We start from the raw sequence: 16,663 nt of genomic DNA on the forward strand, positions 1-16,663 counted from the left end.
AACAGTCTTCTAGCATATTTCTTTACATTTCTGCTTTGTTTCATTTTTCTCTCTTGTTATTTTTACTACTTTTATATATTTGGTTATGCAATGTAGCCTGTGCTATTTGATACTTTTTGAAATTTTATTGAGATTTCTTTTGCAGAGTAATATACAATCAAAATTTAAAAATGTCCCATGAGGATTTGACAGGGAGTTTAGAATTTGATACAAAGATTAAAATTTGATAGGATTTGACAAAAATATAGAAACCAGTAGTATATTTTTAGCCCTACATTATTAGTCAAATATTTCATTCTTCAACATCCATTTTAAAGTTTTCATTTTCTAACATGAACTGATAAAGAAAAGTTAAACTTTTCTGTTACCATTGTGTTTATGCTGAGTTTGTTTTGATAGTTCCTATATTTTAAGACAGTAATTTAGTTTTTAAGGATTCATGATATTTCAGTCCTAACTTTGGAACTTACTATTTATAATTTTATGTTACCCTCTCTGTTTTATTTAATTTTTTTTTTTTCTTGAATGCAAACCTATCTAATGTTAGTACCTTGAGCTAGGCTTTACCTCGCTAATACTTGTCCAGGAATTTTTACTGGTCTTCCACTAACCTCCGTATAGTTCCAAATCTGAGTCAATATATAGAGTAGTGATGAGTATCTAAGTAACTACACAGAGTCAAGGAGCCCAATGTGTTCTCAAGCTATCCTCTCAAAGTTCCAAGAATGGCAATTCTTATGGCAATTACATTAAAGAGATGAACAATTATGGGTCTCCCTGTGGTATAATTCTGTCAGGATTAGTACTTATGGGAATGCGAAGCACATTGTAGTAGTGAGATCAGCATTATTTTAAGCACTAAAATGCAACTTACCGAGGCTAAATAACCCAAATAATAGCATTCACAGAACATCCTTGGGTTTGAGGTTAGCAAATGTTGTCAGTGTCTTTGGCTACATAATGTATTCTGTAGAATTACACACATAAATATACTACAAAAAATGATGTCTTAGGGCATAGATGTTAAAGAAATTGATTTTAAACTCTTTACATCTTGCGTATTTTTTTTTTTTTTTTGATGTGGTATGGTCTCACTTTTTGATGAGGTATGGTCTTAATCTAATCAAAGTGGTTGTTACCTTAAAATATAAAAAGCTACACATGGACTTTCCCCCTCCCGCCTCCCCTTTACTCAAACTTTGCAGAAGAAAATATTTAATGTTGCTTAGGTCACAGATGACCCTAAACTAGAAACTGTTTTTATGACTAAGAGTCTATGGTGGATTGGAGCAGTGTAATTCAAGAGGCATTGTCATTGTCTTTTTGACCTAAAAATGAGCCTGGCTCCATAATTATCTGTATATGGCTTTCCTGGGTTATGTGCAGATGAAATATTATGTCTTCTCTTCTTTTGTGGTTCAGGTGAGGATGCTCATTTCCTCCATAGATAGTTATGTTCCACTTGGACCTGTTTCTGAGGGCTGGAGGTTGGCCAAAATGAGATTAGAAGCAGCAAATACAAATCATATCCCTGCCTGATGTCTAGTCCATGGCCCAATGTCCCATCTGCGATATTTCTCAGGCCTCATTCACAGCTTCACTGCCTCAATGTGTTTTAGTAAACTCTCTGTGAAAATAAAACCAGACTGTGAAACATAATGTAAGCAACCTTCTTTTAATTCCTATTTTCAGCCTAACATTGTTGTGAAATTTATTCACGCAATACATATAGCTCTGGTTAATTTATTTTCACAGCCATATAGTATTTTACTGTTTGATTATTCTATAACATTTTTAGATAGTCCTTTGTTGGCTGAACTTTTGGGTTATTTAGTTTATTGTTATAAAAATAGTGTCTCTATGAATATTTTTCACATCTTCCTATAAACAGGTAAAAGAGCTTCTTTTTGTTAATTACTTTTACAGATATTGCTGGATTACATTATTTGTGCATAACTTAATGAATATTTACAAATTTTCCTAAGCAATTTTTAGTGCAGGATATTGGTCCCAGGACCTCCCTTAGATACCAAAATTTGAAAAGACTGGAGTTGTCATTCATTGACAAGATTTACCAGTGACTTACTGTACCTGAGAGCCAATTAAGAATTATCCCTTATAGAACTGGGCATGGTGGCAGGTGCCTGCAATTGCAGCTCTTATGAGGCTGGAGTGGGATGATGGCCTAAGCCCAGGGATTTGAGTTCAGCTTGCACAGCATAGCAAGACCCCATCTCTATTTATTTTTCAATCCCTTAAGAGAGGAGGAATGTTCAGGTATGCTGCCATTTTGTTTACAGTGAAGGCGTTCTGACACAGTACACAAATAGGATATGTTAGTATATTAAATATCAGGCCTTTTTGAAACTATTCAGAAAGAAAATCCAGAAAAAATTGTGGATAACTTGGATAGCCAATAGAGGACTCTGGCTGGGACAATAATTTGTACAGAATAAAAACTCTTGTTTTAACTTATTAAATTTATAAGACAAATATTTTAAAATATTTATATACATTTAAAATAATTTCTGATTGTGCATTATTATACAGACAAGGTATAAATTTAAACTGTATTGCACAGATAGCTGAAGTTTTAGTTTAAAAAAGTGTGCAAGTTAGTAACAGTATTTGTAAATAAATTATTGGTCAGCATGTATTTGCATATTGGAAAAAAACTAAGAACAACAGTAAATTATACAGACCTTTGGTGGAAGTAATGATAGTTTAAGTCTGAACAAGTGAAGTGAATTTAGAAGGAATAAGGAAGATCTGACTGTTCTATGAAAAAGATATCATGATTAAATAAGTAGAGACAAGAGGACAGGAAAGAATGCTTGAACGTTATTTGAATGGGTCGTTGGGGAAAGAATGACATAATCACCATGCCTACAACTTTTGAAATAACTTCTTTACATTCATGTAGCCTAATGAACAAATAAATAAATTAGTAAATAAGTGTGCATGCTAATGAAGGAGAAAAGATATATACTTTGATATATACTACGATATATACTACTTAGATACATTAGATAATATCATAACACAGCTCCCTCTCCTGTTGTCCTTCTTTATACTTGAGCATTTGTCCCTATTATTTAATTGAACCTAAAATTTTAAAGTTCTCTTAGAATAAATCTTTACTTGACAAACAGCAAGCTTAACTATTTTTACTTTAGTAAGAGCAATAGCAAAACTGTCCATTTTACCAAACATACAATATACCTCTTAGATATGTTGCTAAATATTCTACTTATGTCTCTTAAAATGACTTCCGCTCTTGTGTCTGACATGAGGAACTTCGTGATGTTAGTTTTCAGTAGGAAAGAAAATTAGACCAAATATTGAAGGGCCTCAAGTTTGTGTTGATATAATTTAATTAATTCTAAAACCCTTTGCTTATATCTATGACTCTGTGCGAAATTATGTAAGAGACACAAGTAGATGCAATACACATCTCTGTCCTTAAAGCTTCCAAACTAGAAAGGTATGTCAGACTATATGGTATGTAAGTCTTTTTGCTTTTTGTTTTTTGAGACAGAGTCTTGCTCTGTTGCCCAGGCTGGAGTGCCGTGGCATGATCTAGGCTCACTGCAACCTCCGCTTCCCGGGTTCAAGCGATTCTCCTATCTCAGCCTCCCAAGCAGCTGGGACTACAGGTCCATGCCACCATGTCGAGCTAATTTTTTGCATTTTTAGTAGAGATGAGGTTTCGTCGTTTTAGCCAGGATGACCTCAATCTCTGACCTTGTGATCCACCCGCCTCAGCCTCCCAATGTGTTGGGATTACAGGCATGAGCCACCGCGCTCGGCTGGTACATAAATCTTAAACGTTTTTATTAAGAGACTGCCACTGGAGAAAGTGGTTATTTTTATTTTTACTTTTGTGACAGGGTCTCATCCGCTTGCCCCAGGCTGGAGTGCAGTGGCGTGATCTTTGTAACTTCAACCTCCTCAAACTCAAGCAATTCTCCTACTTAAGCCTACTGAGTAGCTGGGACTGTAGGCACATGCCAACATATCTGGCTAATTTTTGTACTGTTTGTAGAGACAGGGTTTCACCATGTTGCCCAAGCTGGTCTTGAACTCCTGCATTTAAGCAATCTGCCTGCTTCAGTCTCCCAAGGTGCTGAAATTACAGGTGTGAGCCATGGTGTCCAGCAAAAGTGACTGATATTATTTTTTAAACAAAAGAAATCACAGATATCATGCAGAAATGGAAATATAGGTTGGGTCCCAAAACATGGATAAAGCTTTAACTAAAACTGATGAGGATAGGAAGGGCCTACTAAAGAGGGGAAAAAAATGTAGACAAAGCAGAATTGAGGAATTGAATACAGGAGTGTTCACTGAACATCAAAGAGTGCTACACAGATCACTTGGGCAAGTAAAAGGCAACAAGTTTAGGGCCATATCATCAAAATTGGGGATATTAATTTGATATTTAGTTGGACCATGGAAATGAATTAGGGTGCAAATCAGCATTTTCACTACAAAGTTATGTGATGAGCCATTTACTTGGAAAAGTTATCCTTTTAAATGTGTTGGAAATGGTTTTAATGTGTTCATATTATAGAATATAATACAGCTATTAACATTTGTATTTTATTTTCTATTTAAAAAAACTATATATTAGTTAATTCAAGAGTACCATCCTCCTCATTTATTCACTCATTAGACAATTGCGGATATTCTACACACCAGACATTGCTCTAGAATGTATAAGAAAAACTCATATTTCTGAATAGATCACAATTTATTAGAACATAAAGATAACATTAAAAGAAAAGAAATTCAATATCTCCAAAATATCAAAAATTTCAAAGAATCTCCAGAAATAAAATGCAAAATCTTATGGGACTTTAAATAAATCAAAAAGCACTTTTAACACCATTTGATGATTCATTTCACAGCTATGTCCTACTCCGTAATGAAGAACAAGTCTCACCCCTAGGCCAAGCAGCATTTGTTAAGATAAAAAAATAATATAAGTATCTTAGTGAGTGTATAAGAGTCAATTTCTTTTGAAGTTTTATTTTTGGGAAGTACATGCACAAGTTTATTCCATGATTATACTGCATGATGCTGAGATCAGTGGTACAAATGATCCTGTCACTCAGGTAGGGAGCATAGTATCCAATAGGGACTTTTTCAGACATTACCCCCTCCCTCCCTCCCTCCCTTCTGTAATAGTCCCTCGTATCTGTTGTTCCCAAATTTATGTCCATGTGTACCCAATGATAAGCTCCCACTTATAAGTGAGACAGACAGTATTTAGTTTTGTTTCTGTGTTAATCCACTTAGGATAATGGCCTCCAGCTGCATCCAAGTTGCTACAGAAGACATGATGTTGTTCTTTTTTTTATGGCAGTGTAGCATTCCATGGTGTGTATTTATCACATTTTCTTTACCAACCCACACTGTTGATGAGCTGCTAGGTTGATTCCATGTCCTTGCTATCGTGAATAGTGTTATGATGAACATATGGGTGCATGTGTCTTTTTGGGAGAACAATTTATTTTCCTTTGGGTATATACCCAGTAATGGGTTTGCGGGATTGAATAGTAGTTCTACTTTTAGTTCTTTGAGAAATCTCCAAACTGCTGTCTACAGTGGCTGAACTAATTTACATTCCCACGCACAGTATATTAGCATTCTCTTTTCTCCACAGGCTCTCCAGCATCTGTTGTTTACTGACTTTTTTTTTTAATTATACGTTCAGTTCTAGGGTACATGTGCACAACATGCAGGTTTATTACATATGTGTACATGTGCCATGTTGGTGTGCTGCACTCATTAACTCGTAATTTACATTAGGTATATCTCCTAATGCTATCCCTCCCGCCTACCCCTACCCCACGACAGGCCCCAGTGTGTGATGTTCCCCACCCTGTGTCCAAGTGATCTCATTCTTCAATTCCCACCTATGAGTGAGAACATGCAGTGTTTTGTTTTCTGTCCTTGCGATAGTTTGCTCAGAACGATGGGTTCTAGCTTCATCCATGTTCCTACAAAGGACATGAACTCATCCTTTTTTATAGCTGCATAGTATTCCATGGTGTATATGTGCCACATTTTCTTAATCCAGTCTATCACTGATGGATATTTGGGTTGATTCCAAGTCTTTGCTATTGTGAATAGTGCCGCAATAAACGTGTGCGTGCATGTGTCTTTATAGCAGCGTGATTTATAATCCTTTGGGTAGGTACCCATTTACTGACTTTTTAATAATAGCCAGTCTGACTGGTATGATATAGTATTTCATTGTGGTTTTGATTTGCGTTTCTCTGATGATTAATGATGTTGAAAATTTTTTCATATATTTGTTTGCCACTCGTATACCTTCTTTTTAGTAGTTCCTGGTTATACTTTCTGCTTACTTTTTAATGGAATTGTTTTTGCTTGTTAAGTTGCTTAAGTTCCTTAGAGAATCTGGGTATCAGGCCTTTTTCTGATGCATAGTTTGCAAATAAATGCTCTCATTCTGTAGGTTGTCTCTTTTCATTGTTGATAGTTTCTTTGGCTGTGTAGATGCTCTTTGCTTTAATTAGGTCTCCTATCAATTTCCGATTTTGTGGCAATTGCTTTTGATGACTTAATCATAAATTCTTTCCAAGGCAAATATGCAAAATGGTATTTTCTAGGTTAACTTCTAAGATTTTTATAGTTTTGGGTGTGACATTTAAGTCTTTAATCTATTTTGAGTTAATTTTTGTATATAGTGAAAGATAGTGGTCCAGTTTTATTCTTCTACATATAGATAGGTAGTTATCTCAACACCTTTTATTTAATAAGGAGTCCTTTCCCCACTGCTTATTTTTGTCAACTTTGTTGAGGATCAAATGATTGTAACTGTGGGTGTCTGGCTTTACTTCTGGGTTCTATATTCTTTTTCATTGGTCTATGTATCTATTATTGTACCAGTACCATGCTATTTTGGTTACAGTGGTTTATAATACAGTTTGAAGCAAGTAATGGGATGCCTATGGTTTTGATCATTTTGCCTGGGATTGCTTTGGTCATTCAGGGTCATTTTAGGTTCCATGAAAATTTATAATTGCTTTTTTGTAATTCTGTGAAAAATGATATTGGCAGGTTTGATAGCAATAGTGTTGAATCTGTAGTTTGCTTCGTGTAATATGACCATTTTAATGATATTGATTCTTTCAATCAACAAGCATGGAATGATTTTCCATGTGTTTATTGTCATCACTGATTTTTTTCAGCAATGTTTTTTAGTTCTCCTTGTAGAAGTCTTTCAGCTCCTTAGTTAGAGGTATTCCTAGGTATTTTAGTTTATTATATTTTTGTGGCTATTGGAAATGAGGTTGCATTCTTGATTTGGCTCTCAACTAGAATGAGCTATTGGTGTATAGAAATGCTACTGACTTTTGGACATTGATTTTGTATCCTAAAACTTCACAGAAGTCATTTATCAGTTGCAGGAGACTTTTGGTGGACTCTACGATATTTTCTAGTTTTAGAATCATACAAACAGTGAAGAGAGATAGTTTGACTTATTTTTTTATTTTAGTGCCTTTTATTTCTTTTACTTGTCTGATTTCTCTAGCTAGGACTTCCAGTACTATGTTGAATAGGAATAGTAAGACTGAGGATTATTGTCTTTTCTCCCATTCAATATGATATGGATTTCTCATAGATGGCTCTTATTATTTTCAGGTATGTTCCTTTGATGCCTAGTTACTTGATAATTTTTGTTATGAAGAGTTGTTACACTTTATCAAAGCATTTTCTGCATCTATGTAGATCATCATATTGCTTTTTCTTCTAATATTGTTTATGTAGTGAGTCACACTTATTGATTTATATGCATTGAACCAAACTTGCATCCCAGGAATAAAATCTAATTGGTTGTAGTGAATTAACTTTTTGATGTGCTGCTGGATTCAGTTTGCAAGTATTTTATCGAGGATTTTTACATTCATGTTTATCAAAGATACTGGCTTGTAGTTTTCATTTTTCCTTGTGTCTTGGTCATATTTTGATAGCAGGATGGTGTTGGCTTTATTAAATTAGTTAGGGAGGATCTGCTCCTCCTTGATTTTTTGGAAGTGTTTCAGTGGGATTGGTATTATCTCTTCTTTGTATCTCCAGTAGAACTCAGCTGTGAATCCATCTGATCTAGGGCTTTGTTGTTGTTGTTGCTGTTGTTGGTAGGTTTATTACTGATTCCATTTGGGAACTTATTATTGGACTGTTAAGGATTTTAGTTTCTTCCTGATTCAGTCTTGAGAAATTGTGTATTTTCAGAAATTTAACCATTTTCTCTAGACTTTCTAATTTGTGTGCGTGTAGTGTTCACAACAGTCTCTGAGAATCTTTTGTGTTTCTGTGAGATCAGTTTTAATGTTTCCATCATTCTAAGCAAACTATTACAAGGACAGAAAACCAACCACCACATGATCTCACTCAATAGTGGAAGCTGAAGAATGAGAATACATGGACACAGGGAGGGGAACATCACACACTGGGGCTGGGCAATTGTATTTTTAAACTCTTTTAATGAGTTTTCAATTCCAAAAAAATCTGGTTAATATTTAAAGATGTTTACCTCTTCCTTCATTTCCTGGATTGCTTTAGTAGTTTCTTTGCATTGATTGTCAACTTTGTCTTAGATCTCCTTAAGCTTCCTTATAATCTACGCTTTAAATCTTTATCTGTCATTTCTGAGTTTCCATTTTGGTTAAGGGCCATTGCTGAAGAGCTAGTGTGATTCTCTGCTGGTGTCACAACATTCAGATTTTTCATGGTGCCAGAATTCTTACACAGACTGGTTCCTTCTCATCTGGAGAAGCTGAGACTTTTACATTTTGTAATTATTTTGGGGAAGATAGGATTATTTTTCTTTCCCCTTCTCACCCTCTCTAGGGTATATGACTGTACATTATATTGTGTAGGTCCTTTGGCTTTACTTCTATAGCTCTGTGCATTTCTATTAGCAGGGTTTTTTTTTATGTTGGGCTGTGCAGTTCAATCTAAAAGCCAGTAGATGGTATTTATGGGTAAGAGTCAGCTGAGACACAAGCAAACATGTATGTACCTCATCTTTGTTAAATGTAAGTTGCTTTCTGATCTAGGGCTTTGTTGTTGTTGTTGTTGCTGTTGTTGGTAGGTTTATTACTGATTCCATTTGGGAACTTATTATTGGACTGTTAAGGATTTTAGTTTCTTTGGTCACCTACACAGTGGAGTGCCTGGTGCCCTGAGCCTCCTGTTCCACAGGGATGGGAGCACACAACTTTATGGAGCTGAAACCCTTGGTTTGCCCACAAATACTCCAATGCCAAGTGCAGGCACAAACCTTGAAAAGGGTGGTTAGGAACAGCTCCTGGTGAAAGGTGCTTAGGTCTCTATGTGGTGTGGATGTGTTGGCAGGCTGTACCTGCTCTCCATCATAGATAGACAGGAACAGGATCTGATTCCCTGTCACACCCCTGTTCTGGGGCTCATTACCACTAGTTCAGATGCATACTGTAGTCCGTTTTCAGACCCACCCCAATGTACTTGAGAGCCATGGGAAAAATATTTTGAAAATGCTTAAAATTTCAATGATGTACGAAATGATTAGGTTTTGGCAAAGACACAGCAAAAAAAAAAAAGAAAGAAAGAAGGAAAAGAAAAGTACAGACCAACATTCCCGATGAACATGGATGCAAAAATCCTCAGAATACTAACAGATGAAATCTAGCAGCCCATCAACAAGTTAATTCACCACGATCAAGTAAACTTTATTCCTGGATTGCAGCGTTACTTCAACATGTGCAAATCAATAAATGTGTTCATTACCTAAACAGAATTAAAACCAAAAACATATAAGTATCTCAGTAGATGCAGAAAAATCCTTTGATAAAATCCAACATTTCTTCATGATAAAATCTCTCAACAAAGAAGGCATTGAAGGAGCATACTTCGAAATAATAAGAACCATCTATGATAAACCCACAGTGAACATCATACTAGACAGGCAAAGGGTAGAAGCATTCCTCTGGAGCACTGGAACAACACAAGGATGCCCACTTTCACTGCTCTTATTAAGCAAACTACTAGAAGTTCTAGCTAGAGCAACTGGACAAGAAAAAGAAAAAAAAAGTATTTAAATAGGAAAAGAAGAATTCAAACTATCTCTCTTCACTGACAATATGATTCTACACCTAGAAATCCTAAAGAATCCCCCAAAAGGCTCTTGAAACTGATAAATGGCTTCAGTAAAATTTCAGGTTACAAAATTGATGTCTGAAATTAGTGGTATTTCTGTATACCAATAACATTGAGGTTGAGAAACAAATCAAAACTACGATACTGTTTTTCTTTTTCTTTTCTTTTCTTTTTTTTTTTTTGAGACGGAGTCTCGCTCTGTCGCCCAGGCTGGAGTGCAGTGGCTGGATCTCAGCTCACTGCAAGCTCCGCCTCCCGGGTTTACGCCATTCTCCTGCTTCAGCCTCCCAAGTAGCTGGGACTACAGGTGCCCGCCACCTCGCCCGGCTAGTTTTTTGTATTTTTTTTAGTAGAGACGGGGTTTCACCACATTATCCAGGATGGTCTCGATCTCCTGACCTCGTGATCCGCCCGTCTCAGCCTCCCAAAGTGCTGGGATTACAGGCTTGAGCCACCACGCCCGGCCGATCCTATTTTTCAATAGCCATTAAAAAAATAAAATACCTAGAAATATGTCTATCCAAGGAGCTAAAAGATATCCACAGGGAGAGCCGGGCACAGCGGCTCACACCTGTAATCCCAGCACTTTGGGAAGCCGAGGCGGGTGGATCACGAAGTCAGGAGCTTGTGACCATCCCGGCTAACACAGTGAAACCCCGTCTGTACTGAAAATACAAAAAATTAGCTGGGCGTGGTGGTGGGCACCTGTAGTCCCAGTTACTCTGGAGGCTGAGGCGGGAGAATGGAGTGAACCTGGTAGGTGAGGCTTGCAGATCACGCCACTGAACTCCAGCCTGGGCGACAAAGCTAGACTCCGTCTCACAAAAAAAAAAAAAAAGATATCTACAGGGAAAGTTACAAAACAGTGCTGAAAGATATTAGATGACATGAACAAATGGAAAAATAGTCCATGCTCATGAAACTAAAAAATTAATATCATTAAAATGATCATAATGCCCAAAGCAAACAAGATGCTATTGCTACCAAACTACCAAGATTATTTTTCACAGAAATAAGAAAAAAAATGGGTAGTACTTACCAAAAAAACAAAACAAAACAAAACAAAACAAAACCCAGCCCAAATAGCCAAAGCAATCCTGAGCAAAAGGAACAAAGCTGGAAGTATCACATTACTTGAAATCAAACTATAGTACAAAGTTACTGTAATTCAAAACAGTATGGTACTGGTACTAAAATGGATACATACACCAATGTAAAAGAATAGAGAACCTAGAAATAAAGCCAGACACCCACAGTCATCCGATCCTTTTCAAAGCTGATAAATAAGCAACAGGAAAAGGACTGTCTCAATAAATGGTGCTGGGTTAACTGGCTATCTATATGCAGAAGAATGAAACTGGACCTCTATATTTTTTTTTCTTTTTTTAATTTTAGGTTTGAGGGTACATGTGAAGGTTTGTTACATAGATAAACGTGTCACAGCGGATTATTGTACATGTTATTACATTATGCAGGTATTAAGCTCAGTACTCAATAGTTACCTTTTCTGTTCCTCTCCCTCTACCTATCCATTTTCCCACAAAAGACATGATGTTATTCCTTTTTTATGGCTGCATAATATTCTATGGTGCCTATGTACCACATTTTCTTTATCCAATCTGTCATTGGTGGGCATTAGGTTAATTCCGTGTCTTTGCTATGGTGACCAGGGCTGCGATGGACATTTGTGTGCGTGTGTCTTTATGGTAGAACACTGTATATTCCTCTGTGTATATACTTAATAATGGGATTGCTGGGTCAAATGGTAGTTCTTTTTTTTATTTTTTTTGAGGAATCACTATGCTGATTTCCACAATGGGGATTTATACTCTCACTAGCAGTGTATAAGAGTTCCCTTTTTACACAATCTCACTAGCATCTGTAATTTTTATTTTTTTACTTTTTAATAAAAGCTATTCTGACTGATGTGAGATGATATCTCATTGTGGTTTTGACTTGCATTTCTCTAATAATTAGTGATAATTGAGCTCTTTTTCATATACTTGTTGGTTGCATGTATGTTTTCTTTTGAGAAGTCTGTTCATGCCCTTTGCCAACTTTTCTATGGAGTTTCTGGTTTTCTCTTGTAAATGTGTTTAAGTTCCTTATAGATGCTCGATATCAGACCTTTGTCAGATGCGTAGTTTGCGAATATTTTCTCCCATTTTGTAGGCTGTCTGTTTACTCTGTTGATAGTTTCATTTGCTCTGCAGAAGCTCTTAAGTTTAATTAGATCCCACTTGTCAATTTTTGTCTTCATTGTGATTATTTTGGTGCCTTTGTTATGAAATCTTTGCCCATTCCTAGCTCCTGGATGGTATTGCCTGGATTGTCTTCCAGGGTTTCTATAGTTTGGGATTTTACACTTAAGTCTTTAAGCCATCTTGAGTTAGTTTTTGTATTTGACGTAAGGAAAGCACCCAAACTTTTCACCATATTCAAATATTAACTCAAGATGGAGTAAAGATTTAAATGAAAGATCTCAAACTCTAAGGATTCTATAAGAAAACCTAGGAAATGCCATTCTTGACATTAGACTTGGGAAAGAATTGGTAAGTTTTCAACAGCAATTACCACAAAAACAGAAATTGATGTTTGGGACCTAATTAAACCAGAGTTTCTGCACAGCAAAAATAAATAAATAAAATAAACAGAATAAACAGACAACCTACACAATGAGATAAAATATTTACTAACTGTGCATTGAACACAAGTGTAACACCTAGAATCTATAAGAAAATTGGACAATTCAACAAGCTAAATCAAACGACACTGTTAAAAAGTGAGCCAAGGACATGAACAGACGTGTCTCTTAAGAAGACATCCAACTAGCCAACAAACATGTGAACAAATGCTCAACATTCCTGTACATCAGAGAAATGCAAATCAAAACCACAATGACATATCATCTTCTACCAATCAGGCTTGCTATTATTAAGAAGTAAAAAGCCACAAATGCCGGTGAGGTTGTGGAGAAAAGGGAATGCTTGTACATTGTTGGTGGGAATGCAAGTTAGTTCAGCCACTGTGGACAGCAGTTTGGATATTTCTCAAAGGATTTAAAATATAACTACCATTTGACCCAATCTCATTACTGGGTATACATACAAAGGAAAATTAATCATTTTACCAAATAGACACACACACACTTGTATATTAATCACAACACTACTCACAATAGCAAAAACATAAATCAACTTTGATGCCATCTATGGTGAATGGGATATAGAAAATGTAGTATACATACGCCATGGAATACTATGCAGCCATAAAAAAGAAATTCTGTCCTTTGCAGCAAGATGCAATTGGAGGCCGTTATCCTATGTGATTTAATGCAGGAACAGACCACCAAATACTGTATGTTCTTACTTGTAAATTGTATCTAAACATTGGGTACTCATTGATATAAAGATTGCAACAATAGATAGTAGGGACTGCTGAGAGGAGGGAGAGGAGCCAGGTTTATAAATCTAACTATTACTTACTATCTTGTTGAGAAGTCATTCCTATCCCAAACCTCAGCATCAGGCAATATACCCAGTTAGCAAACCTACACATGTATCCCCTGAATCTAAAATAAAATAAATTATAAAAAATAAAATAAAATAAAAATATTTTTTTAAAAAAAGAAGTGACCAGGCTTAATTATTATAATGCATGTTTTGTTTTTATCTGACTTTTCAATAATAAATGGACATTTTACAATATTTAAAAGTCAAAAATAAGAAGTTAAGCACAAAACAAAACAGCCAACTCTCTTACACTACTCAGTCACAACCACTATTAACATTTTATTTTATTTACTTCCAGGTTTAACTTAAGCAAACAATGTGTATGTTGCCATTTTAAATTTTTACTTCTTTTTTTTTTATTAAATTCTGGGTCACTATGAATGTGGATTTTTCATCATACATTATTTGGAGAGAGTGTTTTCATGTCAAAAAGAATGTTCTAAATATGTTTTTAAAGGCTCTTAAAATTTTTATTATATAGATTGTAGTTTGTTCAATTCTTAATCTTAGTTACTAACCCTGTTTTTGATTTTTGTTATTATAAAAGACAATTATTGGTATACATTTACAATTATGTCCCCAGGATAAATTAGCAAATGTGAAATGTAACTCCAAAATAAAAAATAAAATTGAAATATATGTTGTATATATGCATGTAAATATATATGTGTGTGTGTTGTATGTATGTGTATATATAGAGAAAGAGAGAGGGAGAGAGTCTATTTATTAAGGCTAGGCCAATAAATAAAGAACTCTTTATATTTTACCATTAACCAAAAGTGTTTTCAAGTATTTCACATATTAGTATAATGTTGTAGCTCAAATTTTTCAATGACCTATGGAAAGTTAAAATAGAAATGTCAAGAAATGTATGATTTTACTTATAGCCACTTGATATTTTGGGATATTCCTCATTCAGAAAACATGTAAGAATTTGAAATAACAACAATAACTTCTAAAAAGGAGAAAAAAGTTGACAGGGTATTGAGTAATTACTGAACTAGAAGAAGACAGGAATCCAGATATCCATATAATGAACCTGAAATCAAGGTCTTTGTTTTGTTAGTGTTCGTATGTCAATCAAGAAGAAATAGTTGAAAAGTCTAAATGAAAATTATAGTAGAAAAGGTGTTGCAGACATAGCTCTGACTAATCTTTCAATTTATTAGATATGTAATATGTGACAATAAGTAGCTGCTTTTGTGAAACTTACAGTCTAAAATAATAAATGATGCATAACTACTTAAAAGAATTTATGATGGAAATTGTTATGATTTAAATATCAAATTAGTGTTCTGCAAAAGACAATGTAGCAACAGTTGCATAAGATTTTTCATTTTATTTGTGTAAACTATATGGAAAACATCCAGATCGTCAAAAGTTCTCAGATGTGAATGGTATCAATTGCAGTATAATAAAGTGTTTTAAAATGAAACACTTCCAAAGTGTTTTATTTTAAAATTGGGTGGCCTTTTACAGGTACAGAAAAAAGGATTCTCAATATGTTTATCCCATGAAATCATGATGTATTATTCAGAAGTAAAACCAAAGAAATTTGACAAAATAGGCAGCTACAGTTGTAATAATATATTCACAATGGGCTAGCAAGTCAACATCTCGTATTCTGAACATAGATTTTTTTTCATATTTACTTCTTCAAGGAAACTTAACCATCAGATAAAATAATATATATTATAAGCTTAAAATAATATTTTATTTGACACATTGAAACCCTTCTTATTGCTAATGTACTCATTTGCCTTACCTTATTTTGAAATTGTGTGATTAGCAATGTCCACTACTTTAAGTTTTTCCATGAGACCCTGTTCCACACATAATGAACCAAAGTTGTCTCTTTTTATTATCAGGAAAGTTTAAAAATCAAAGTGTCAATGAAACTGAATCATGAGAGACAAATAAAAAATGTTTTGCTTTTTCTGTAAGTTAAAAGAATTATTAGAATGATATAGAAAATAATAAATTATCAAAAGCACTCATAGATCAAAGTTGGTTGTATTGTTGGCAGTGTATCATTCATTAAGCAGCTATCACTAAATGTTACATAGAAATATCTACAGCTCTGGTATGAATCAAATCCATCCTAATAGATCTATCTATCTTCTCCCCTACTCAAAAAACAAATTATAGAGCCTACGCATTCAGTATCACTAATACTAATAACTACAACAATAATAACAAAACTTATAAATACTGTAGTACAAGGATAAGCTCAAGCATTTTGCAAACAGTAATTCACTTAATACTCATAATGACTACTTGAGTAGGTGCTTTTCTGAAGCCGCAATTCAATTCCAGTACCTGGATTCAAAGTTCTTGTTCTTAACTATAATATTACGCAATATCCACTAGCATAGTCAACAGCTTTTTTTTTAAAGGCTAATGACAAAAATGAACATTTTAAAATTTCATTGACAGTTAATATATAATTTTTAAAAATACAAACACAGTTTTTCTTCTCCAGATTTCACAATTAAGAATTCAGATATATGTACATCCATGCTTGAGTACTTTCATATAGTTTTGTATTGAATATTTAAATTCTTTGTTTTCTAATCTAAGTTTATTTTGATCTATTTTTGTGAGCAGTGGATAGCATATTTCTAAGACTACTTAATTATGTGTATATCTGAGGCTAATATTTATCCCTGTACAGAGAAATTTCTTTGATTCAAAGAGGCCCCTATTGAGCTATAAAACTATAGTATTCATAACGTTATTCTAGCAAAAGAATCTTCTTGAATTTAAAAAGAATACCTTTTCTCTGAGTGCTACACTATAGTAGTACTTTTAGAAAATATAAGTAAGAAATTTTAAACCTTTCTGTATGAAAATATAAATACAATAGGATATTAAAATATTTGTGGCCGGGCGCGGTGGCTCAAGTCTGTAATCCCAGCACTTTGGGAGGCTGAGACGGGCGGATCACGAGGTCAGGAGATCGAGACCATCCTGGCTAA

The sequence above is a fragment of the Colobus angolensis genome, unplaced genomic scaffold (genome assembly GCF_000951035.1).
Source record: "Colobus angolensis palliatus isolate OR3802 unplaced genomic scaffold, Cang.pa_1.0 Scaffold134, whole genome shotgun sequence".
NCBI lineage: Eukaryota > Metazoa > Chordata > Mammalia > Primates > Cercopithecidae > Colobus > Colobus angolensis.